This window comes from Lepidochelys kempii, chromosome 13, assembly GCF_965140265.1.
Source record: "Lepidochelys kempii isolate rLepKem1 chromosome 13, rLepKem1.hap2, whole genome shotgun sequence".
NCBI classification, from domain to species: domain Eukaryota; kingdom Metazoa; phylum Chordata; order Testudines; family Cheloniidae; genus Lepidochelys; species Lepidochelys kempii.
The window spans coordinates 35,245,893-35,270,779 of NC_133268.1; the positions used below are offsets into that span (position 1 = coordinate 35,245,893).

A 24,887-nucleotide genomic window follows, 5' to 3' on the forward strand; every position below is an offset into this window, starting at 1 on the left:
GCTGAAGCGCTTAGGGCTGGAAAGGGCTAAGCTGGGTCTACTAGGTAACCCTTACAGTGCTTCTCCAGGTACCGCTCCCCATTCCAAGAAATTCCCCACATAGAAGGTAAGTGATGATACAGAGGCCTTCTTAGAAAATTTTGAAAGGGCCTGCCTTGGGTACAGTACCCCTACAGATCAGTATATGGTGAGGCTGAGGCTGCAACTCAGTGGACCCTTAAGAGAAGTGGCAGCTGGTGCCTAAAGAACACATGAATGAGTACGACTTTTTAAACAAAAGGCCAGAATTAGAGTGGGGCTAACACTCGAGCATGCCTGTTGGCGGTTCAGAGCTCTAAGGTGGAAACCAGACGTGGCATTTTCCCAACACGCCGACCACATTGTGAAAAATTGGGATGCCTGGATATCAGGAGCAAGCGTTAAATCTCGGGAAGATCTGTCTCTCCTAATGCAAATGGAGCAGTTCTTAGAGGGTGTCCCTGAGGAAATAGAAAGGTACATCCTAGATGGGAAGCCCAAAACTGTAATGAGGCAGGGGAGATCGAAACCAAATGGTTGGAGGTGGCGGAGAAGAAGAAAGCTAATAGCAGTTGGAGCGAATACCAGAAGGGGCAATCTGAGATGACACCCCACCATTGGGGTCAGCCCAAAGCCCCACCTCACAAGGAGGAGCCCTCCACACAGCCAGGGAGACCCCAGATGCCCTCTCATCCCACCACGCCACTCTCCAACCACCCACCTCGCCGCAGGACACAGTCAGCTGGGAGATGCTTTAAATGTAATGAGCTGGGGCATGTGAAGGCCAGCTTCCCCAAGAGCACCAGCCGACTGCATCTCATCACCCTGTAATCCCACCAAGAGCCTTCAGGCCCAGATGCCTCACAAATACCCCCAGAACGAAGGGAAACTGTGAGTGTGGGTGGGAGGAAGATTACTGCTTGGAGAGGCACTGGAGCACAGGTGTCAGCTATGCACCAATCCCTGGTAGACTCCAAATTCATCTACCCAAATGCCCAAGTGATGGTGCAACCCTTTAAGGCCAACTCTTTTAACTTGGGTACAGCTAGTTTTCCTGTCCAGTACAAGGGCTGGTCAGGAATATGGACTTTTGCAGTCTATGACGATTATCCCATTCCCATGCTGCTGGGAGACGACTTAGCCAACCGTATAGGGCTAACAGAAAGGGTGAGGACGGTCACCCACAGCCAGGCTAAACAGGCCTCCACACCTAACTCCATTCCTGAGCCTCCTACAGGGACCCAGCCAGAAGTGGGGGAACCCGACCCCAAACCAAAGTCTATGGCATCAGTTGTGGATCCAGTTCCTGGGACCCAGTCATAACCATCCCAACAATTGAAACTGGCAGAGCAGTCAGCACCAGAGCCCGTGCTTGCAAACCCTCCAGAGTGAGGGGGGCCAGCTGTAACGATGCTGGTTCTGGCAGGACCCAACTGAGAGTGCCAATTCAGGACAAATTGCTTACAGCAGGGCAGTTACAGCCCAAGGCTGGGGTTTCTATGCACTCCAAGGCAAACCAAACCAGCCAAATAGAAAAGACTTTGGTTTTACCCCACTGGCTAACCACAAGTCACACAAGCAATTCCCTTAGACACTCCAGTTTCCCAGTATCACCACCAATGCCCCTTGTTATGGGGACAGATGGTTATGAAAACCAATACCCCAGTAAAAGGAAAGAGGTTCTCTCGATCCCAAAGGACCAAGCCCCAGACCCAGGTCAATATACAAATCAGATCTTACCCACAAATCACGCTGTTGCCAATCCTTTAGAATCTAAAATCTGAAAAGGAAAAAGATATAGATGAGAGCTAGAATTGGTTAAATGGAAACAATTACATACAGTCATGGCAAAGTTCTTGATTCAGGCTTGCAGCAGTGATAGAATAAACTGCAGGTTCAAATCAAGTCTCTGGAGCACATCCACTGCTGGGATCGCAGAATCATAGAATATCAGGGTTGGAAGGGACCTCAGGAGGTCATCTAGTCCAACCCCCTTCTCAAAGCATCAGGATTGGTCTTTCAGTCCTTTGTTCAAAGCTTCAGTGTGGCAAAGTCCCTCCAAAGGTTTGAAGCAGGATTGAAGACCAGATGGAGAAGCTGCAGCAGCTTTTTATAGTCTCTTGCCATGTGGTCTCTGCTTCCTTTGTCCCAAAGACAAGCTGTCCCTCACATGGCCTGGAAAAACCTCAGAGTTCTGTCCATAGGCAGGTCCCCGCACACCTTGCTGAGTCCCAAGGCATGTCTGCCTTCTCTCAATGGGTCACTTGTATAGCTGATGGTCCTTAATGGGCCATCCAGCAGGCTAGGCAGAGCTGACACCAACTTCTCTGGGGTGTCACCCAGAAGCATAGCATAAGTTTGAAATACACACAGTATAGAGCCAATACTTATATCTTTAAATACAAAAATGATACATGCAAACAGATAGCATAATCATAACCAGCAAACCATAACCTCATCTTAGACACCTTATTTGACCCCCTTTATACAAGATTTGGTGCCACTACAGGACCTTGGTTGCAACAATGTTCTATATGGTCCCAGTTCAAGTCAATAATGTCACACCAGCACCAAAGGGTGCCACAGAGCCTGCACCTGCAGCAGCAGCTAAGCCGGCACAAGAGGCTCAACCAGAGCCTGAAATACAACCTAGTGCACCAGTGGAGAGCAGTTCACAGGCCACAGAAACAACCCCATCACCTGCATCACTTCCAGTGAGACCAAGTCCAAGTCCACCACCCAGCGAGAAACTAATGTCTTCAGCATCAAGGGAGTAGTTCCAGGCAGAGCAGGAAGTGAATGAAAGGGAGCTCAAGGTAGCTTGGATGGTGGCACGGAGTGACCCACTACCACTTAGCTCTTCTAATAGGTCCAGGTTTGTTAAAGAAGGACTCTTATACAAGGAGACCCTTTCTGGTGTGCACAAGGAGGACTGGCATCCTCAAAGACAGTTGGTAGTTCCAACTAAGTATGGGGAAAAGCTCTTGAGCTTAGCCCACAGTCACCCTAATGGCCAGGCTGGGGTGAACAGGACCAAAGACTGTTTGGGGAAGTCATTCCACTGGGAGGGAATGGGCAAGGACGTTTCTACCTCTGTCCAGTCTTGTGAGGTGTGCCCCAAGACCAGGGCAAGTCCCCTTTCCAGCCACTCCCCATCATTGAGGTTCCATTTCAGCGTGTAGCTGTGGATATTCTGGGTCCTTTCCCTAAGAAGATAGCCAGAGGAAAGCTGTACATACTGACCTTCATGGATTTTGCCACCCGATGGCAGGAAGCAGTAGCTCTAAGGAACACCAGGGCTAAAAGCATGAATCAGGCATTAACAGACATTTTTGCCAGTGTAGGTTGGCCCTCCGACATCCTTACAGATTCAGGAACTAACTTCCTGGCAGGGACCATGAAAATCCTGTGGGAAGCTCATGGGGTGAACCACTTGGTTGCCACCCTTTACCACCATCAAACAAATGGCCTGGTGGAAAAGTTTAATGGAACTTTGGGGGCCATGTTATGTAAATTCATAAATGAGCACTCCAGTGATTAGGACCTAGTGTTGCAGCAGTTGTTCTTTGCCTGCAGGGCTGTACCACATCCCAGTTTGGGACTTTTACCCTTTTAACTCTTTTATGGCCATGAAGTTAAGGGTGAATTACAGTTGGTGAAGCAGCAATGGGAGGGGGTTACATCTTCTTCAGGAACTAACTTTTTGGACTTTGTAACCAACCTGCAAAACACCCTCAAAGACTCTCTACCCCTTGCTTGAGAAAACCTACAGGATGCTCAGCAAGCGCAAAAGGCCTGGTATCCTTCAACTAATCTGCACTATTGCTTCAACATTTTAACATTGTATTATGTTTTGTTTTTACCTTTCTGAATTGAAACCTTTCTGAGCTTTTCCTTTTCACTTTTCATCCCAATTCATGATGGAAGCTATTGTTGACATTTTGGAATTTTCCATGGGATGGAAATCCCATTTTCTGAGCAGCTCTAAATTTGGGTTTTTCTTCTGTGTCCTAGACAATCATCAGGCAGCACTAGGGCCTGGCTGAACAGCTGAGAGATAAGAGGAATTTCATTAATTTTAAATACCGGGGGTAACAGCTCTGAGCAGAGGGATTTATACTCTTGTCCATCCTGTGCACTGAATAAAGCAGGAAAATATCCTTTGTGATCATGTAATTACAGTGTATCATAATGCCAATGCCTAAGAATGTTTGCAGTATTTTTATAGTTGTATTGGTCCAAGGACCTGAAGAAGAGCTCTGTGTAGCTTGAAAGCTTCTCTTTGAACAACAGAAGTTAGTCCAATAAAAGTTATGAGCCTTGCCTTTCTAATGAAGAGAGAACAGGACAGAAGAAACCACACTATATTTTTATTAAGAAATTAGAACTTTTAGTAAGTAATCTATCTAGGTATGTGTTAGATTATGATTTCTTTAAATGGCTGAGAAAATAGCTGTGTTGAATAGAATGACTATTCCTGTCTGTGTGTCTTTTTTATAACTTAAGGTTTTGCATAGAGGGATTCTTTATGTTTTGAATCTAATTACCCTGTAAGGTATTTACTATCCTGATTTTACAGAGGTGATTCTTTTTTTTACTTCTATTAAAAGTCTTCTTGTAAGAAAACTGAATGCTTTTTCATTGTTCTTAAGATCCAAGGGTTTGGGTCTGTGGTCACCTATGCAAATTGGTGAGGATTTTTACCAAACCTTCCCCAGGACATGGGGTGCAAGGGTTGGGAGAATTTTGGGGGGAAAGACGTTTCCAAACAACGTTTTCCCAATAAACCCAGATAAATGTTTGGTGGTGGCAGTGGAAGTCCAAAGGCAAAGGGTAAAATAGTTTGTACCTTGGGGAAGTTTTAACCTAAGCTGGTAAAAATAAGCTTAGGAGGTTTTCATACAGGTCCCCACATCTGTACCCTAAAGTTCAGAGTGGGGAAGGAACCTTGACAAGTATATATTGAAATCCCTGTACAGTCTGTTGAGTAATTAGTAAATCTGTAGCATCTATGCAGTAACTTGCATGAGTAAGTCTCCAGTAGCTGTGGAGGGAGCCTGTGGTTAAATGCAGTCATTCTACAGAGTGTATGGGTTTACTCCGTACTTTCTATGGAGTAACTATATAATGAATGTGTAGTATCAATAGGAGATCTGTGGACTACCTATGGAGTAACTCCAGAGTTTACACTACTATAACTGAGAGAAGAAATTAACTCATTCTATTTTATATCTGAATATGGTGCTAGTCCTGGTTAAGAATAATTAATACTCAGGAGATGATCATCACTTGTATTAGTTGTGCTAAAACAAGGAAGGAATTTTGGCCATGGGTCAATTGTCTACTGCTAAATTCATGCCACTTAAAGACTGCATGGTTAATTATTGTCTTTATTTATATTTCACAAAAACAAAGAGGAGTCCGGTGGCACCTTAAAGACTAACAGATTTATTTGAGCATAAGCTTTCGTGGGTAAAAAACCCACTTCAGATGCACGGAGTGAAAATTACAGATACAGGCATAAATATATATTGGCAGGGAAGGGAGTTACCTTACAAGTGGAGAACCAATGTTGAATGCCAATTTAATCAGGGTGGATGTTGTCCACTCCCAATAATTGATGAGGAGGTGTCAATACCAAAAGAGGGAAAATTGCTTTTGAGGTGAGCCAGTCACTCCCAGTCCCTATTCAAGCCCAAATTGATGTTGTTAAGTTTGCAAAAGAATTGTAGCTCAGCAGTTTCTCTTTGAAGTCTGTTTTTGAAGTTATTTTGTTGAAGAACAGCTACTTTTAAATCTGTTGTTGAGTGTCCAGGAAGATTGAAGTGTTCTCCTACTGGCTTTTGTGTGTTACCATTCCTGATGTCTGATTTGTGTCCATTTATCCTTTTACGTAGAGACTATCTGGTTTGGCCAATGTACATGGCAGAGGGGCATTGCTGGCACATAATGGCTTATATCACGTTAGTAGATGTGCAGGTGAATGAGCCCCTGATGGAGTGGCTGGTGTGGCTGGGTCTGATGATGGTGTCGCTAGAGTAGATGTTGGGACAGAGAAGGCAATGAGGGGGTGGAATAGCTCAGTGGTTTGAACATTGGCCTGCTAAACCCAGGGTTGTGAGTTCAATCCTTGAGGGGGCCATTTGGGATCTGGGGCAAAAATTGGGGATTGGTCCTACTTTGAGTAGGGCGTTGGACTAGATGACCTCCTGAGATCCCTTCCAACCCTGATATTCTATGATTCTATGAATGAGGTTTGTTACAGGGATTGGTTCCTGGGTTATTGTTTCTGTGGTGTAGTGTGTAGTTGCTGGTATTTGCTTCAGGTTGGTGGGGTTTGTCTGTAAGCGAGGATTGGCCTGCCTCCGAAGGCCTGTGAGAGTGAGGGATCATTTTCCAGGATAGGTTGTAGATCGCTGATGATGCACTGGAGAGGTTTTAGCTGGGGGCTGTATGTGGTGGCCAGTGGTGTTCTGTTATTTTCCTTGTTGGGCCTGTCCTGTAGTAGGTGACTTCTGGGTACTTCTGAGGGTGCATCTGCTGCACGTGTGCAGCTTCAGACCCAGTCCCTACATTGCTCCCCTGTGTGCTGCTTTGGTCCCTGCACAAGTGATTGCTGATTGGCACAGGAAAGTTTTCTACAGTGAAGGAAGGAACAGAGCAGCTCTGCCAAGGAATCTTCAGCAGAGGATTGGCAAGTACCTCCACGAAAGCTTCCTAGAGGTCTCTCAAAAGGATTCCCATGAAATCTCAGTGTGCATTAACACACTGTTCCACTGCACTGCATAGCTTCACAAGGGAATATGGAACACATGCAAACACAGCTAGTCGTATACATTTCTATCCCTTCACCCACTTCTACAATATACAAAGGACAGCTCTACCTCATATCACTGAGGAGCATCAACTCAAAAAGATCACTTACCAGGGCTCTCCTCTCCTGCATCATGTGTGGCAGAGACAGGCTTCTGGTACTGGCTAGACCTCTCCGCAGTGGAAGAGTTCCTGACTCACCTCACCACTAGATGACACTGCCATGTGCTCCGCACCATCCTCCAACTCAACCTCCTCATCCACAACTTTGTCCTTGGTACTGTCTGCCACCACCAGTCCTGCCAAAGTATGCCTGGGGCTCTTGACAGTGGAGGTGGTGTCATTGCTGAGGATAGTGTCCAGCGCCTTGTAGAAGCGGCAGCTCTTTGGCACAGCACCAGAGTGACAGTGTGCCTCCTTTGCCTTATTGTATGCCTATCGCAGCTCAGCACTGCTGTGGGTCCTGTTCGTAACCCTTCTCCAACAAGCCACGAAAAATCTGACTGTAGGTACTGAAGTTTCTACTGCTGGAGCAGAGCTGGGACTTGACAGCCTCCTCTGCCCACAGTGCCAGCAGATCCAACAACTCAGGTGAGCTCCAAGCGGGAGAACGTTTGCTCCACGCTGGGAAGATGCAATGTGAGCTCTCCACACTGAGAAAATAGGAACTGGAAATTCAAAAATTCCTTGGCCTTTAAAGGGGAAGGGGCGGATGTCTGTTTACCTGGGTGCAGGGATGCAGAGTTCAAACTTCTCACCAGAGCACTCAAGATGGGCATTGTGGGACACATCCTGGAGGCCATTAACAGCAACATAACCAAGCACGGTGTCTATAATGGCACTTTGTCAATATAACTTTTACCCCCAAGAGCTCTACACCTCTTGTTGAGGTGGTTTTATTTTGTCAGCAAAGCAGTTGGCCAAAGGTTAATTGTAGTGTGTACACCTCCACTGTTTTATTGATGAAACTTGACTTTTGTTGACAAAACCGTGTGGTGAGACAAGGCCTTAGATGCATGTTTCTTAATGCAAGAGGTAAGGGGAATAAAAAGGAAGAACTAGAAATACAAATAAAAAGATTGGTGTTGTGACTCAACTCCTTGGACATGTCATGCGCGTACTCAACAAACATCCCAACCATCCAAACTGGACCCAATCAAACCCATGTGAGCAGCCTCAGCAGAGACCGAGGACCAGTCCTAATCTGAAGGGACCACCTCAGAAATGGGAGAGGGTAGTTCTGTCTCCTAGTGCCAGTCACATCATGTTCTTTCCATGAAGACTGTGAAGCCATCAAAATGGACAATTATTGCCAATCAAATATTGTGGTGGGTTATCATAGAGTCATAGAAGATTAGGGTTGGAAGAGACCTCAGGAGGTCATCTAAACCAACCCCCTGATCAAAGCAGGACCAACCTCAACTAAGTCATCCCATCCAGGCCTTAAAAGACTCAAAGGATGGAGATTCCACCACCTCCCTTGGCTTAACAGTGAAATCCTTGCTGATCTTAAATACAAAAAAGAAGCTTACAAGAAGTGGAAGATTGGACAAATGACCAGGGATGAGTATAAAAATATTGCTCGGGCATGCAGGAGTGAAATCAGGAAGGCTAAATCACACCTGGTGTTGCAGCTAGCAAGAGATGTTAAGAGTAACAAGAAGGGTTTCTTCAGGTATGTTAGCAACAGGAAGAAAGTCAAGGAAAGTATGGGCCTCTTACTGAATGAGGGAGGCAACCTAGTGAGAGAGGATGTGGAAAAAGCTAATGTACTCAATGCTTTTTTTTGCCTCTGTCTTCACGAACAAGGTCAGCTCCCAGACTAGTGCCCTGGGCAGCACTAGTTAATTTTATTAAAAACAAAAAGAAAGAAAATACATCTGGAACTTAGGCTTTTTGCTAGATCTTAAAAAAAACAATTACAAAATTTAAGCCTCAAGTTCGCTCTCTTGAGATTCAGCTTAAAGGTTACAAGCAAAACTAAAGCATTTGGGCTTAGCACAGAAGAGTCTGTCAGGGTTCCTTCCCCACTCTGAACTCTGGGGTACAGATGTGGGGACCTGCATGAAAGCCCCCAAAGCTTATTGCGACCAGCTTAGGTTAAAACCTGGTATGCTGCCACCACCAAGAGATTTAACAGGGAATCAGGGAAGAGCCCACTTGGAGACATCTTCCCCCAGAATATCCCCCCAAGCCCTACACCCCCTTTCCTGGGGAGAGTTGAGAATAATATCCTAACCAATTGGTTACAAAATGATCAAAGACCCAAACCCCTGGGTCTTGGAACAATGGAAAAATCAGTCAGGTTCTTAAAAGAAGGATTTTATTTAACAAAAAGAAAGGTAAAAATCATCTCTGTAAAATCAGGTTGGAAAATACTTTACAGGGTATTCAGATTCAAAACACAGAGGATCCCCCTCTGGGCAAAACCTTAAAGTTTACAGAAAACAGGAACAAACCTCCCTCTTAACACAGGGAAAATTCACATAAAACAAAAGATAAACTGATCCGCCTTGCCTGGCTTACTTATACTGGTTGCAATATTGGAGACTTGGATTAGGATGGGTTGGAGAAGATGGATTTATGTCTGGCCTCTCTCAGTCGCAAGAGAGAATAACTGTGTAAACAAAGAGCACAAACAAAAAAGCCTTCCCCCCCTCCGAGATTTGAAAGTATCTTGTCCCCTTATTGGTCCTTTGGGTCAGGTGCCAGCCTCAGGGATTTTATAGTATTGTATAGAGGAAGGTGGTTTTGCAGGGTGGAACATACTGGTTGAAATTTATCCCTTTATATTTATGACAAGTCCACAAATCAATAAGAAATAAAAGAAATAATTCTAATCACATCTTCCTAGACATTCCCTGATTTACTTACATATCTGGGGTTCAAATAAGTAGTTCTAGGTATGATCTGATGATTTTCCATACCTGGCTTAAAGCTTCTTATAACATTGCTGCTATGTGCCTCCTCTCTCCAGAGAACAACAATAGACAGACAAAGGGAAAGGTTTTTTTTCCCAATTTTAAACCGTTCTAGTCCTCCCATTGGCTCTTTTGGTCAGGTTCCCTCTCCCTTCCCTTTACCTATGCATGCAGTCAGACTTTTTAACTCTTTACAGGTAAAGCAAGTCGAGAACAGCTACCAAGAGGGATTCTATAGCTAACTAGCTGGCTGGGTGTCCATAAAAGGGAGCTTCCTCCCCCCCCATGTAATATACCCCCATTTCATCCAACATGATCCACCCTGCAAATTCCTACCCCAAAAAGCCACTTTGAACAAAGAAACAAGTCAACCAATGAATCAGCAACATGAAAAAGAAAAAAATCAAGCAAACACACAAGCCAAACCTCTCATACCCAAGCAGAGTTTTCATCCCAAAAAGAGAGAAGAGGAAGAGACATCACAAAGCCCACTAGTGAGTTAGCAATAGCTATAGATATTCTGTGCAGCATGGTGATGGTCACAGTATAAATCCCCAAGACAGATAGATACGTGTCTATGTAGATTTATGGATAGACATATAGATTCTGATATTATGTACATGGTGTAATCCTAAACTTACTCATTTGACTTCCATGGAATTAGTGCAGATTTTATGACATCATAAACAGATTGCACCTTATTTCTCAAGGAAGCAATTGATTATTACTATAAAGAAGCCCAGAATGAAATCACAGCCAAGGATCAATGACGGACAATTTTTTTGTTGGTGAATAACCTCCACACAATCAGTTTCTTTAATGCAGCTTTGATCTCCGTATTCCTCATGCTGTAGATGATTGGATTCATCACTGGAGGCACCACAGAATAGAGAACAGCCACCATGAGATCCAGCCCTGATGCTGAGTTGGAGGTGGATTTCAGGTAGGCAAAGAAGCCAGTGGAAAGTAACAAAGAGACCACAGTGAGGTGAGGGAGGCAGGTGGAGAAGGCTTTATGCCGGCCCTGCTCAGAGGGGATTCTCAGCACGGTTTTGAAGATCTGAACATAAGACACAATTATAAAAACAAAAAGCGGTTTAAACTTAAAAACACACTAAAGGCAAGAAGCCCAATTTCACTGAGGTATGAGTCAGAGCAGGCGAGCTTGAGTAGCTGCGGGATTTCACAGAAGAACTGGTTGATGACATTGGACTGGCAGAAGTGTAACCTGAAGGTGTTCCCAGTGTGCAGTGAAGTGTAGACAATACCAGTAATCCAGGCACTGGCTGCCATTTGGACACAAGCTCCCCTGTTCATTATGCTCTCGTAGTGCAGTGGTTGGTAGATGGCGACATATCTGTCATATGCCATGATAGTGAGTAAGGCAAAATCAGCTGCAGTGAAGAGGAAAAAGAGAAACACTTGGGCGACACATCCAGGATAAGAAATCACCCTGGTGTTTGTGAAGGAATTGGCCATGGATTTGGGGATGGTGACAGAGATGGAGCCAAGGTCTAGGATAGACAGATTCATCAGGAAGAAGTACATGGGGGTGTGAAGGTGGTGGTTCAGGGCTACAACCATGAGAATGAGAAGATTCCCCATCAGGGCTGCCAGGTAAATCAGCAGAAACACCACAAAGTGCAAAATCTGCAGCTCCTGAACATCAGAGAATCCCAGGAGAAGGAACTCGGTCAGGATGGTTTGGCTGGACATTTTCTTTCTCAGTTCATTGTGTGATGGCTGTGGAAGGAAGGAGGTCAGGATTAGAGCTACAGAGAAAATGGCCCTGATTCCCCTCATTAATATCTCTTGATAAAAGTGTCAATTGTGCCCAGCACTCGTCATTGCCATTAACAAGAAGTGGTGAGTTAACTCACGAGTGTAAATTGGCACAGCTCCCTTAAAGTCAATGGAGCTGCATCTGTTGACACCATCTGAAGATCTGGCTCAGGATGTGGATTGATAAAATACAGTATGAAGGATGGAGCAAAGCACATTCAACCCCAATGATCTAGACAAGATAATTCCCCTATTGGTCCAGACACCAGGCTGCAAACTTGGGGATGAAGCTAAAATACTAAAAAGCTAATAGAAAAGGAGTACTTGTGGCACCTTAGAGACTAACCAATTTATTTGAGCATAAGCTTTCGTGAGCTACAGCTCACTTCATCGGATGCATACCGTGGAAACTGCAGCAGACTTTATATATACACAGAGAATATGAAACAATACCTCCTCCCACCCCACTGTCCTGCTGGTAATAGCTTATCTAAAGTGATCATCAGGCGGGCCATTTCCAGCACAAATCCAGGTTTTCTCACCCTCCACCCCCCCACACAAATTCACTCTCCTGCTGGTGATAGCCCATCCAAAGTGACAACTCTTTACACAATGTGCATGACAATCAAGTTGGGCTATTTCCTGCACAAATCCAGGTTTTCTCACATCCCCCCCACCCCCATACACACACAAACTCACTCTCCTGCTGGTAATAGCTCATCCAAACTGACCACTCTCCAAGTTTAAATCCAAGTTAAACCAGAACATCTGGGGGGGGGGAGGAAAAAACAAGAGGACACAGGCTACCTTGCATAATGACTTAGCCACTCCCAGTCTCTATTTAAGCCTAAATTAATAGTATCCAATTTGCAAATGAATTCCAATTCAGCAGTTTCTCGCTGGAGTCTGGATTTGAAGTTTTTTTGTTTTAAGATAGCGACCTTCATGTCTGTGATTGCGTGACCAGAGAGATTGAAGTGTTCTCCGACTGGTTTATGAATGTTATAATTCTTGACATCTGATTTGTGTCCATTTATTCTTTTACGTAGAGACTGTCCAGTTTGACCAATGTACATGGCAGAGGGGCATTGCTGGCACATGATGGCATATATCACATTGGTGGATGTGCAGGTGAACGAGCCTCTGATAGTGTGGCTGATGTTATTAGGCCCTGTGATGGTGTCCCCTGAATAGATATGTGGACACAGTTGGCAACGGGCTTTCTTGCAAGGATAAGTTCCTGGGTTAATGGTTCTGTTGTGTGGTATGTGGTTGTTGGTGAGTATTTGCTTCAGGTTGCGGGGCTGTCTGTAGGCAAGGACTGGCCTGTCTCCCAAGATCCATTCCAGAGATAAGCGCTCCCTTCTTCAGGCAGGCTTGTGAGAAGTGAAGAACTAAATAGGATTGGGGCAGAAAGCCACTCCCAGCTCTGAAACATATCCTGGCTTGTGCAGGCTTCAAGACAGGGTCACAGCTCTGATCTCACCTCTGGAGCAAACCACCCTGACACCTGCCCTAGCTGACCCTAATTCTACAGTGCGGGATCAGCATTTGCCCCTGCTCTCACACAATGGCAGCAACCATGGATGGATGAGTGGCTAAAAACAAGGCAAGGGCTGAGGCCCAAAGTGTGTGTGAAGGAAACTACAGAATGAACTATATATTTGTAGCACAGACATGTGACCTACAGTAGCTTGGAGTCCAATGTGACCAGAGCTGGTTTCTTCATTAACATCATATAATCAGCTCTGAGAGAGCAGAGATTTTTTTCCCCTGTGTTGCACCAGCAGCTCTTGAGATACAGCCACCAGAGGAACCCACAGCCCAGGCTGCTCTGGCTGTTTGATGTTGGTCACTAAGAAGCAGCCAGAGGCAAACACTAAAAGCTTAGTGCAACGTCCTAAACTGGTGTAAATTGATACAGTTCCATTCAGTTCTGAGTAATTAGGGCTGTTTACACCAAGTGGAGATTTGGCTCTTTGATTTCATTGGCGCAACTTGGATTTCCATTAGCTGGTGATCTGACCCTAAAACTGCCATAGAGCCATGTCAGTTATGACCAGCTGGAAATCTGGCCTCATTAACTCCAATGGAGCTATGTCTGATTTACACCGACTGGGAATCTAGTCCATTACACACTTTCTAATCCATATTCTTTGCCTCTGAATCTGAACTGAAGATGAGACAAAAATTCCAAACCAGTCTGCACTTTCTTAGTAATCTGCCCAATGGGATTGAGTGTAACTTTTAATGGCTACAGAGAGATTCATTCCCACTGGGGACAGAACTTTGGAGGAATTCAGTGTTGCTAAGATTTTCTGTATCTGATTTTCAATTTCTACTAGGATGAATGAACCAACTTTCTTTCTTTCTTTCTTTCTTAGCCATTAAATGTTTTCTTTCTGCAGACAACACTAAAATAAAAGGCTCATGAGGCTGCAGGTGCAAAGCCACATGATATCTTCTAGCTGTTTAATTCACACTAATTGTAGGTATGTCAGAGAGACTGAACAAATATGAAGGGTCAGATCCCCATCTGGTGCAAATCAATTGTAGCTCCCTTGGAGTCAATGGGATTGTCAAAGCGGATTCCCCACTCTGGCACTTTGAGTGCATAAGTTGGGGGGCCAAAAGGATTCTAAAAATTAATACTGGCCACTCCAGGCTGGTATTAAACTCCAGAGGTTACAGTTTTTCTCTGACCTTAGATGGGTAGATGCTGCCACAACCCAAGTGCAAAACCCCTTTGAGGATCCAGGAAGGTGCACTTGGATATTCCTTCTGGTGGGGTACCCTCAAGCCCTTTCACCACCACTTTGGGGAAGAGCTGAGAAAGAAAAACAAAGGAAATCAGCTGTTGCCACCAGCTAACTAAACAACATGTGCACAAACCTCTTAGGACAAAAAAAATCCAATCCTGTTCTTAAAAAGGTAAATGTTATTAAAAACAAAAAGAAAGAAAATACATCTGGGAACTCAGGCTACTGATAGATTTAAAAAAACACTTCTAAAGATTAAGCATCAGGAATAACCTTCTTGAGGTCCAGCTTAAAGGTTAAAAGCAAAACAAAAGCATTTGGGGTTAGCACAGTGGAGTCCTTGTCCTTGTTGAACCTCATCAGATCTCCAATTTGTCTAGGTCACTCTGGACCCTATCACTACCCTCCAGCGTATCTACCTCTTCCCCCAGCTTAGTGTCATCTGCAAACTTCCTGAGGGTGCAATTCATCCCATCATTCAGATCATTAAAAAAAGGATGTTGAACAAAATCAGCCCCAGGACTGAGCCCTGGGGCATTCCGCTTGATATCGGCTGCCAACCAGACATTGAGCCATTGATCACTACCTGTTGAGCCCAACAATCTAGCCAACTTTCTATCCACCATATAGTCCATTCATCCAATCCATACTTTTTTAACTTGCTGACAAGAAAACTGTGGGAGACCATATCGAAAGCTTTGCTAAAGTCAAGATATATATCACATCCACTGCTTTCCCTATATCCACAGAGCCAGTTATTTCATCACAGAAGGCAATCAGGTTGGTCAGGCATGACTTGCTTTCAAGGTTCCTTCCCCACTCTGAACTCTAGGGTACAAATGTGGGGACCTGCATGAAAACCCCCTAAGCTTATTTTTACCAGCTTAGGTTAAAACTTCCCCAAGGTACAGACTATTTTAACTTTTGCCCTTGGACTTTATTGCTGCCACCACCAAGCATGTAACAAATATATAACAGAGAAAGAGCCTGCTTGGAAACATCTTTCTCCCCAAAATCCTCCCCAAACCCTACACCCCCTTTCCTGGGGAAGGCTTGATAAAAATCCTCACCAATTTGCATAGGTGAACACAGACCCAAACCCTTGGATCTTAAGAACAGGGAAAAAGCAATCAGGTTCTAAAAAAAAGAATTTTAATTGAAGAAAAAGTAAAAGAATCACCTCTGTAAAATCAGGATGGTAAATACCTTACAGGGTAATCAGATTCAAAACATAGAGAATCCCTCTAGGCAAAACTTTAAGTTACAAAAAGACACAAAAACAGGAATATACATTCCATTCAGCACAGCTTATTTTATCAGTCATTTAAACAAAACAGAATCTAATGCATATCTAGCTAGATTACTTACTAAGTTCTAAGACTCCATTCCTTTTCTGTTCCCAGCAAAAGCATCACACAGACAGAGAGAACCTTTGTTTCTCCCCCCCTCCAGCTTTGAAAGTATCTTGTCTCCTCATTGGTCATTTTGGTCAGGTGCCAGCAAGGTTATCCTAGCTTCTTAACCCTTTACAGGTGAAAGGGTTTTTCCTCCGGCCGGGAGGGATTTTAAAAGTGTTTACCCTTCCCTTTATATTTATGACACGCCCCCCAAATCATAGATAGGGTGAAATGCTGGCTGTGATTTCTTCCTGGAGCTCTAGGAAAAAACAGAGTTAATAAGACACATGCACCTCTAAATATACTACCAAGTATATAAAGACTAACAATATTTTCCCACATCTCAAGGACGATTTTAACCAGTTGATTCTGGGAAACTTTCACAGGAGAGTGCATCAGCCACTTTGTTATAAGCTCCTGAGATGTGTTGGATGTGGAAATCAAAATCTTGGAGAGCTAAACTCCACCGAATAAGTTTTTTGTTATTTCCCATGGCGGTATGAAGCCACCGTAGCGCAGCATGGTCGGTTTGCAGGTGGAAACGCCGTCCCCAAACATATGGGTGTAGCTTTTCCAGAGCGTAGACAATGGCATAACATTCTTTTTCAATGGCTGACCAGTGGCTTTCCCTCTCAGACAGCTTCTTGCTGAGAAACACAACAGGATGGAATTCTTGATCCGGTCCTTCCTGCATTAAAACTGCTCCCACACCACACTCGGACACATCTGTGGTTACTAGGAACGGTTTGTCAAAGTCTGGGGCCTTTAGCACAGGGTCAGACATGAGTGTCGCTTTAAGCTGGTTAAAGGCCTTCTGACACTCTTCTGTCCATTGAACGGCATTTGGCTGTTTCTTCACAGACAGCTGCAATGGCACAGGAGCCAGCAAACAGCTGTAAACAGGGGAGTTTGAAAGGGGAGTTTGTCTTGTGGTGCTTGTTTGGGGTTTGTTTTTGCTGTGGGGGGTGGTGTTTTGGTGTGGTTTGTTTCCCAGATTAACAGGGTTTAGGTGGAAAGGCTGTGACAGATACAGAGGCAGCAGTAGGAGTGACCCATGTCGTGGAAGACACAATGAAGATGACTGGATGTGGAAGCTGCGGTATGTACATGATCCTGGAGGGGGTACCTGGTAAGAGTTTTGTCTGCATGAAATGCCGTCTGATGGAGCTGTTGGAGGAAAAGATCTGAGGTTTGGAGATGCAGGTGGAAAGTCTGTTTGATTTTAGGAAGGGGTTTGAGCAGATTATGGAGCAAAGACATGAGGTATCTGAAGGGAAAAGCTCAGACTTGCAGATGGAAGCAGGACTGGGGAATTCTGAGGAGAGGCTTGGTGAGGAAAGTGGTCAGTGGAAGCATGTGACTAAAAGAACCAGGCAGAAGAAAAGACGGGCTAGTGCAGGAGAAACAGAGCTCAAGAATAGATTTTCAGAGTTGGAAAATGAAGAAGGGGCTCGGTAGGTAATCACTGAAGGTGGAAAGGCAAGGAAGAAGAAAAGAGCGGCTAGTCCTATAGGAAACGGGGAAGAGTTAATGGAGACTACACCAAATATGAGCCCCAGGAGGATACAGGATGGGTTGAAGAGGATTACAGGGGAGAATAGGACTGGAAAGAACTTGCAGCCAGAGGGAACAGGGGATAGACTGGAGAATAGCACCGTCAATAGGAAAAGGCAGGTCTATGTGATCGGGGACTCTTTACTGAGAAGAATAGTCAGGTCTGTAACCAGAGCTGATCCAGAGAATAGGAGGGTGTGCTGCCTTCCAGGTGCTAAGATACAGGATATAGACCTGAGGTTGAAAAGGATCCTAAAGGGAGCAGGAAAGAATCCCCTAATTATCCTTCATGTGGGAACAAATGATATGGCTAGATTCTCGCTGGAAAGTATTAAGGGAGACTATGCTAGGCTGGGGAAGACGCTTAAGGAAATTGAGGCTCAGGTAATCTTTAGTGGGATCCTGCCTGTTCCTAGAGAAGGGCAACAAAGGTGTGACAAGATTATGACTATCAATAGATGGCTTAGGCAGTGGTGCTATAAGGAGGGTTTGGGATGTATGGCCACTGGGAGGCATTCATGGACAGAGGACAGTTCTCTCGGGATGGACTTCATCTGAGTAGGGAAGGAAACAGATTTCTATGGAGGCTGGCACAACTGATTAAGAGAGCTTTAAACTAGGAATTTGGGGGAGATGGTTGGGAGATGTCCAGGTAATCTCCACGCCGGATTTTAGCATTGAGAGGGAAGAAAACGAAGTAAGAAAGGATACAGCCGTGGGTAGGAGAATGTATATAAGGAGGAAGGACAGTGTGGATTCCAGTCTAATAGGTTATACTGGCTGCAGAATGGCCGGGCCTAATCGGGTACAGAATGTGAGCGAGGCCAAACAGCAAAAATGAAGATGTTTGTTCACCAATGCGAGGAGCCTGGGTAACAAAATGGAGGAACTAGAGCTACTGGGGCAGGAAGTGAAACCAGCTATTCTAGGGAGAACAGAGACCGGGTGGAACAGTCGTCACGGCTGGAGTACGGGTGTTGAAGGGTCTGTGCTGTTTAGGAAAGACCGAAATAAAGGTCAAGGTGGTGGAGTAGCACTGTATATCAATGATGAGATAGAATGTAAAGAAATAAGAAGCAATGGAATGGATAAGACAGAGTCTGTCTGGGCAAAACTTACACTGGGGAAGAAAACTATTCGAGCCTCCCCTGGGATAGTGCTTGGGGTGAGCTATAGACCACCGGGGTCTAATTTGGATATGGATAGAGCCCTTTTTAATGTTTTTAATAAAGTAAATACTAATGGAAACTGTGTGATCATGGGAGACTTTAACTTCCCAGATATAGACTGGAGGACGAGTGCTAGTAATAATAATAGGGCTCAGATTTTCCTAGATGCGATAGCTGATGGATTCCTTCAGCAAGTAGTTGCTAAACCGACTAGAGGGGATGCCATTTTAGATTTGGTTTTGGTGAGTAGTGAGGACCTCATAGAAGAAATGGTTGTAGAGGATAATCTTGGTTCAACTGATCATGAGCTAATTCAGTTCAAACTGAATGGAAGGATTAACAAAAATAAATCTGCAACTAGGGTTTTTGATTTCAAAAGGGCTGACTTTCAAAAATTAAGGAAATTAGTTAGGGAAGTGGATTGGACTGAAGAACTTAAGGATCTAAAGGTAGTAGAGGCCTGGGATTATTTTAAATCAAAGCTGCAGAAGCTATCGGAAGCCTGCAGCCCAAGAAAGGGGAAAAAATTCATAGGCAGGAGTTATAGACCAAGCTGGATGAGCAAGCATCTCAGAGAGGTGATTAAGAAAAAGCAGAAAGCATACAGGGAGTGGAAGATGGGAGGGATCAGCAAGGAAAGCTACCTTATTGAGGTGAGAACATGTAGGGATAAAGTGAGAAAGGCTAAAAGTCAAGTAGAGTTGGACCTTGCAAAGGGAATTAAAACCAACAGTAAAAGGTTCTATAGCCATATAAATAAGAAGAAAACAAAGAAAGAAGTGGGACCGCTAAATACTGAGGATGGAGTGGAGGTCAAGGATAATCTAGGCATGGCCCAATATCTAAACAAATACTTTGCCTCAGTCTTTAATAAGGCTAAAGAGGATCTTAGGGATAATGGTAGCATGACAAATGGGAATGAGGATATGGAGGTAGATATTACCATATCTGAGGTAGAAGCAAAACTCAAGCAGCTTAATGGGACTAAATCAGGGGGCCCAGATAATCTTCATCCAAGAATATTAAAGGAATTGGCACATGAAATTGCAAGCCCATTAGCAAGAATTTTTAATGAATCTGTAAACTCAGGGGCTGTACCGTATGATTGGAGAATTGCTAACATAGTTCCTATTTTTAAGAGAGGGGGGGAAAGGTGATCCAGGTAACTATAGGCCTGTTAGTTTGACATCTGTAGTATGCAAGGTCTTGGAAAATATTTTGAAGGAGAAGATAGTTAAGGACATTTGAGGTCAATGGTAAATGGGACAAAATACAACATGGTTTTACAAAAGGTAGATCATGCCAAACCAACCTGATCTCCTTCTTTGAGAAAGTAACAGATTTTTTAGACAAAGGAAACTCAGTGGATCTAATTTACCTAGATTTCAGTAAGGCATTTGATACCGTGCCACATGGGGAATTATTAGTTAAATTGGAAAAGATGGGGATCAATATGAAAATTGAAAGGTGGATAAGGAATTGGTTAAAGGGGAGACTACAATGAGTCCTACTGAAAGGTGAACTGTCAGGCTGGAGGGAGGTTACCAGTGGAGTTCCTCAAGGATCGGTTTTGGGACCAATCTTATTTAATCTTTTTATTACTGACCTCGGCACAAAAAGTGGGAGTCTGCTAATAAAGTTTGCGGATGATACAAAGCTAGGAGGTATTGCCAATTTAGAGAAGGACAGGGATATCATACAGGATGACCTGGATGACCTTGAAAACTGGAGTAATAGTAATAGGATGAAATTTATTAGTGAGAAGTGTAAGGTCATGCATTTAGGGATTAATAACAAGAATTTTAGTTATAAGCTGGGGATGCATCAATTAGAAGTAACGGAGGAGGAGAAGGACCTTGGAGTATTGGTTGATCTTAGAATGACTATGAGCTGCCAATGTGATATGGCTGTGAAAAAAGCTAATGCGGTCTTGGGATGCATCAGGAGAGGTATTTCCAGTAGGGATAAGGAGGTTTTAGTATCGTTATACAAGGCACTGGTGAGACCTCACCTGGAATACTGTGTGCAGTTCTGGTCTCCCATGTTTAAGAAGAATGAATTCAAACTGGAACAGGTACAGAGAAGGGCTACTAGGATGATCCGAGGAATGGAAAACCTGTCTTATGAAAGGAGACTCAAGGAGCTTGGCTTGTTTAGCCAAACCAAAAGAAGGTTGAAGGGAGATATGATTGCTCTCTATAAATATATCAGAGGGATAAATACCAGGGAGAGAGAGGAATTATTTAAGCTCAGTGTCAATGTGGACACAAGAACAAATGGATATAAACTGGCCACCAGGAAGTTTAGACTTGAAATTAGATGAAGGTTTCTAACCATCAGAGGAGTGAAGTTTTGGAATAGCCTTCCAAGGGAAGCAGTGGGGCAAAAGATCTATCTGGCTTTAAGATTAAACTTGATAAGTTTATGAAGGAGATGGTATGATGGGATAACATGGTTTTGGTAATTAAATATTCATGGTAAATAGGCCCAATGGCCTGTGATGGGATATTAGATGGGGTGCGATCTGAGTTACCCAGGAAAGAATTTTCTGTAGTATCTGGCTGGTGAATCTTGCCCATATGCTCAGGGTTTAGCTGATCGCCATATTTGGGGTCGGGAAGGAATTTTCCTCCAGGGCAGATTGGAAGAGGCCCTGGAGGTTTTTCGCCTTCCTCTGTAGCATGGGGGCATGGGTCACTTACTGGAGGATTCTCTGCTCCTTGAAGTCTTTAAACCACGATTGGAAGACTTCAATAGCTCAGACATAGATGAGAGGTTTTTCGCAGGACTGGGTGGGTGAAATTCTGTGGCCTGCATTGTGCAGAAGGTCAGACTAGATGATCATAATGGTCCCTTCTTGACCTTAGTATCTATGAATCTTTTTGGTTAGGTGTGTCAGTGGGGCGGCGATTTGGCTGTATTGCGGTACAAATCACCTGTAATAACTGGCCAAACCTAAGAAGGATTGGACCTGTTTCTTTGACCTTGGGACAGGTCACTTTTGGATAACATCCACTTTGTGCCTGGCACACACCCAGAATATCCACAGCTACTGTAGGGGGCTGATAGTTCCTTGACCCAGCTGGTGTCCAAGGTAAGTCACTCTGTTGATGCCTATTTGACACTTCTTAGCCTTAACAGTTAGTCCTGCCTCCCTTATGCACTCAAAGACTTTTTGTAGATGTTCCAGGTGTTCTGCCCAGGAATCCAAAAATATGGCCACATCGTCAAGGTAGGCGACTGCATATTCTCCTAATCCCACTAGGAGGCCATCTACAAGTCTTTGGAAGGTGGCGGGTGCATTCCGCAGCCTGAAAGGGAGGACATTAAATTCATACAGCCCGAGATGTGTGGTGAAGGCTGACCTTTCCTTGGCGGATTCATCTAGCTGTACCTGCCAGTACCCCTTGGTTAAGTCCAAGGTAGAGATGAACTGGGCCCATCCCAGTTTCTCTAATAGTTCATCTGTGTGTGGCATTGGATAGTTGTCTGGGCGAGTTACAGCATTTAGCTTACGGTAGTCCATGCAAAAACGTATCTCCCCATCTGGTTTGGGAACCAGAACCACTGGAGATGCCCATGCACTTCCAGAGGGGCGGATTACCCCCATCTGTAGCATATCCTGGATCTCCCGTTCTATAGCAGTTTTAGCTTGAGGAGACACCTGGTAAGGTTGGACTTTAATTGGGTGAGCATTACCTGTGTCAGTGGAGTGGTATGCCCGTACAGTCAGTCCTGGGGTGGCTGAGAACATTGGTGCACAGCTCCTAGATCTGCTGTCGCTGCATACGCCCAAGGGTCATGGAGAGGTTCACCTCTTCCACACCACCAGCACTTTTCCCTTCGTAGTAGACACCTTCAGGCCACTCAGCGTCATCTCCTCCCTGAGCTGTAAACTGACAAACCTTTAATTCTCTGGAATAAAAGGGCTTTAGAGAATTAATATGGTACTGTCAAGGTTCCTCCCCCACTCTGAACTCTAGGGTACAGATGTGGGGACCTGCATGAAAACCTCCTAAGCTTACTTTTACCAGCTTAGGTTAAAACCATGACCTGGTCCCCTACTTTGAAGGAACGCTCTCTGGCATGTTTATCATACCAGGCTTTTTGCTCTTTTTGAGCATCCTGTAGGTTTTCTTTCGCAAGGGCTGGAGAGGTTCGGAGGGTGTTTTGTAGGTTGGTTACAAAGTCCAGAACATTAGTTCCTGCAGAAGGTGTAAATCCCTCCCATTGCCGCTTCACCAACTGTAATGGCCCCTTAACATCGCGGCCATATACAAGTTCAAATGGTGAAAACCCTAAACTAGGATGTGGTACAGCTCTGTAGGCAAAAAGCAACTGCTGCAACACTAGGTCCCAGTCACTGGAGTACTCATTTACGAATTTACATATCATGGCCCCCAAAGTTCCATTAAACTTCTCCACCATGCCATTTGTTTGATGGTGGTAAGGAGTGGCAACCAAGTGATTTACCCCATGAGCTTCCGAAAGGCTTTCCATAGTTCCTGCCAGGAAATTAGTCCCTGCATCTGTGAGGATGTCGGAGGGCCAACCTACCCTGGCAAAAATGTCTGCTAGTGCCTGGCACACACTTTTAGCCCTGGTGTTGCTTAGAGCTACTGCTTCCGGCCATCGGGTGGCAAAATCCATGAAAGTCAGGATGTACTGCTTCCGTCTGGGTGTCTTTTTCGGAAAACGACCCAGAATATCCACAGCTACTCACTGAAATGGAACTTCAATGATGGGGAGTGGCTGGAGAGGGGCTTTGACCTGGTCTTGGAGTTTTCCCACTCTTTGGCATAGTTCACAAGACCGGACATAGGTAGAAACATCCTTGCCCATTCCCTCCCAGTGGAATGACCCCCCCAAACGGTCTTTGGTCCTGTTCACCCCAGCATGGCCACTAGGATGATCATGGGCTAAGCTCAAGAGCTTGACCCGGTATTTAGTTGGCACTACCAACTGTCTCTGAGGATGCCAGTTGTCCTGGTGTTTACTGAAAAGAGTTTCCTTGTACAAAAGTCCTCTTTCTACATGAAACCTGGATCGATTAGAAGATCTGAGAGGCGGTGGGTTGCTCCGTGCTGCCATCCAAGCTCTCTGGAGGCTTTCATCTGCTTCCTGTTTGGTCTGGAACTGTTCTCTTGATGCTGGAGATATCAGTTCCTCATTGGATCGTGGACCTATGCTTGGTCCCTCTGGAAGCGATGTAGGGGATGGGGCTGTTTCCGTTGACTGTGAACCGCTCTCCACTGGGACACTATGTTGGGCTTCAGGCTCTGGCTGAGCCTCTTGTGTAGGGTTATTGGCTGCTGTCGGTTCAGGTTCGGTGGGGCCCTCTGGTGTTGGGGTTTCAGGTACTGGATTCAGTGCTGGCAATGGGTCTGGTGCTGGTTGTTCTGCCAGTTTCGGTTCTGGGGCTGGCTCTGTCTGGGTCTCTGGGACTGGATTCACTACTGCTGTTGCTGATGTTGGCATGGGGTCCGGTTTCATCACCTCTGACTGGGTCCTGGTAGAAGTTTCCGGAATAGAGCTAGGCGTCACAGCTTGCTTAGCCTGGCTGCAGGTGACCAATCCCACCCTCTTTGCCCGCTTCACATAATTGGCCAAGTCTTCCCCCAACAGCGTGGGGATGGGATAATCATCATAGACAGTAGAAGTCCCCGTTCCTGACCAATCCTTGTACTGGACAGGCAACTTGGCTGTAGGCAAACTGAAAGAGTTGGACTTGAAGGGTTGAATCGTCACTTGGATCTCTGAGTCGATTAAGGAAGCATGGATAGCTGACACTTGTGCTCTGGTGTCCCTCCACACGGTGACACCCCAATCTAACCCACTCAACCCCACTTGCCACTCATAGCCAGGGATACAACCCAGGAGTCCTAGCACTCTGATCTAACTGAGTAGTTCTCAACCAGGGGTATGTGTACCCCTGGGGGTATGGAGAGGTCTTCTGGGGGTACATCAACTCATCTAAATATTTGCCTAGTTTTACAACAGGCTACATAAAAAAGCACTTGCAAAGTTGGTACAACCTAAAATGTCAGACAATGACTTGTTTATACTGCTCTATATACTATGCACTGAAATGTAAGCACAAAATTTATAATCCAATTGATTTATTTTATAATTATACGGTAAAAATGAGAGTCAGCAATTTTCCAGCAATAGTGTGCTGGGACACTTTTTTATTTTTATGTCTGATTTTGTAAGCAAGTAGTTTTTAAGTGAGGTGAAACTTGAGAGTACGCAAGACAAATCAGACTCCTGAAAGGGGTATAGTAGTCTGGAAAGGTTGAAAGCCACTGATCTAACCCACTCAACCCCAATCGCCTCCCACAGCCAGGGATAGAACCTAGGAGTCCAAGCCCCCCTCGTCTAACCCATTAGTCCTCACTCCCATCCCATTGCATTGGACAGAAATGAGAAGGTCTCTAACCATCAGGAACAGCTTTCCAATGGGGGTGGGTGGGG

At 44.8% G+C, this 24,887-nt stretch overlaps 1 pseudogene; it reads right to left on the reverse strand.

Annotated features, from left to right (window-relative positions):
• Nucleotides 1-10,515: 10,515 nt before the first annotated feature.
• Nucleotides 10,516-15,785, reverse strand: LOC140897242 (olfactory receptor 14A16-like; annotated as a pseudogene).
• Between the last annotated feature and the right edge of the window lie 9,102 nt (nucleotides 15,786-24,887).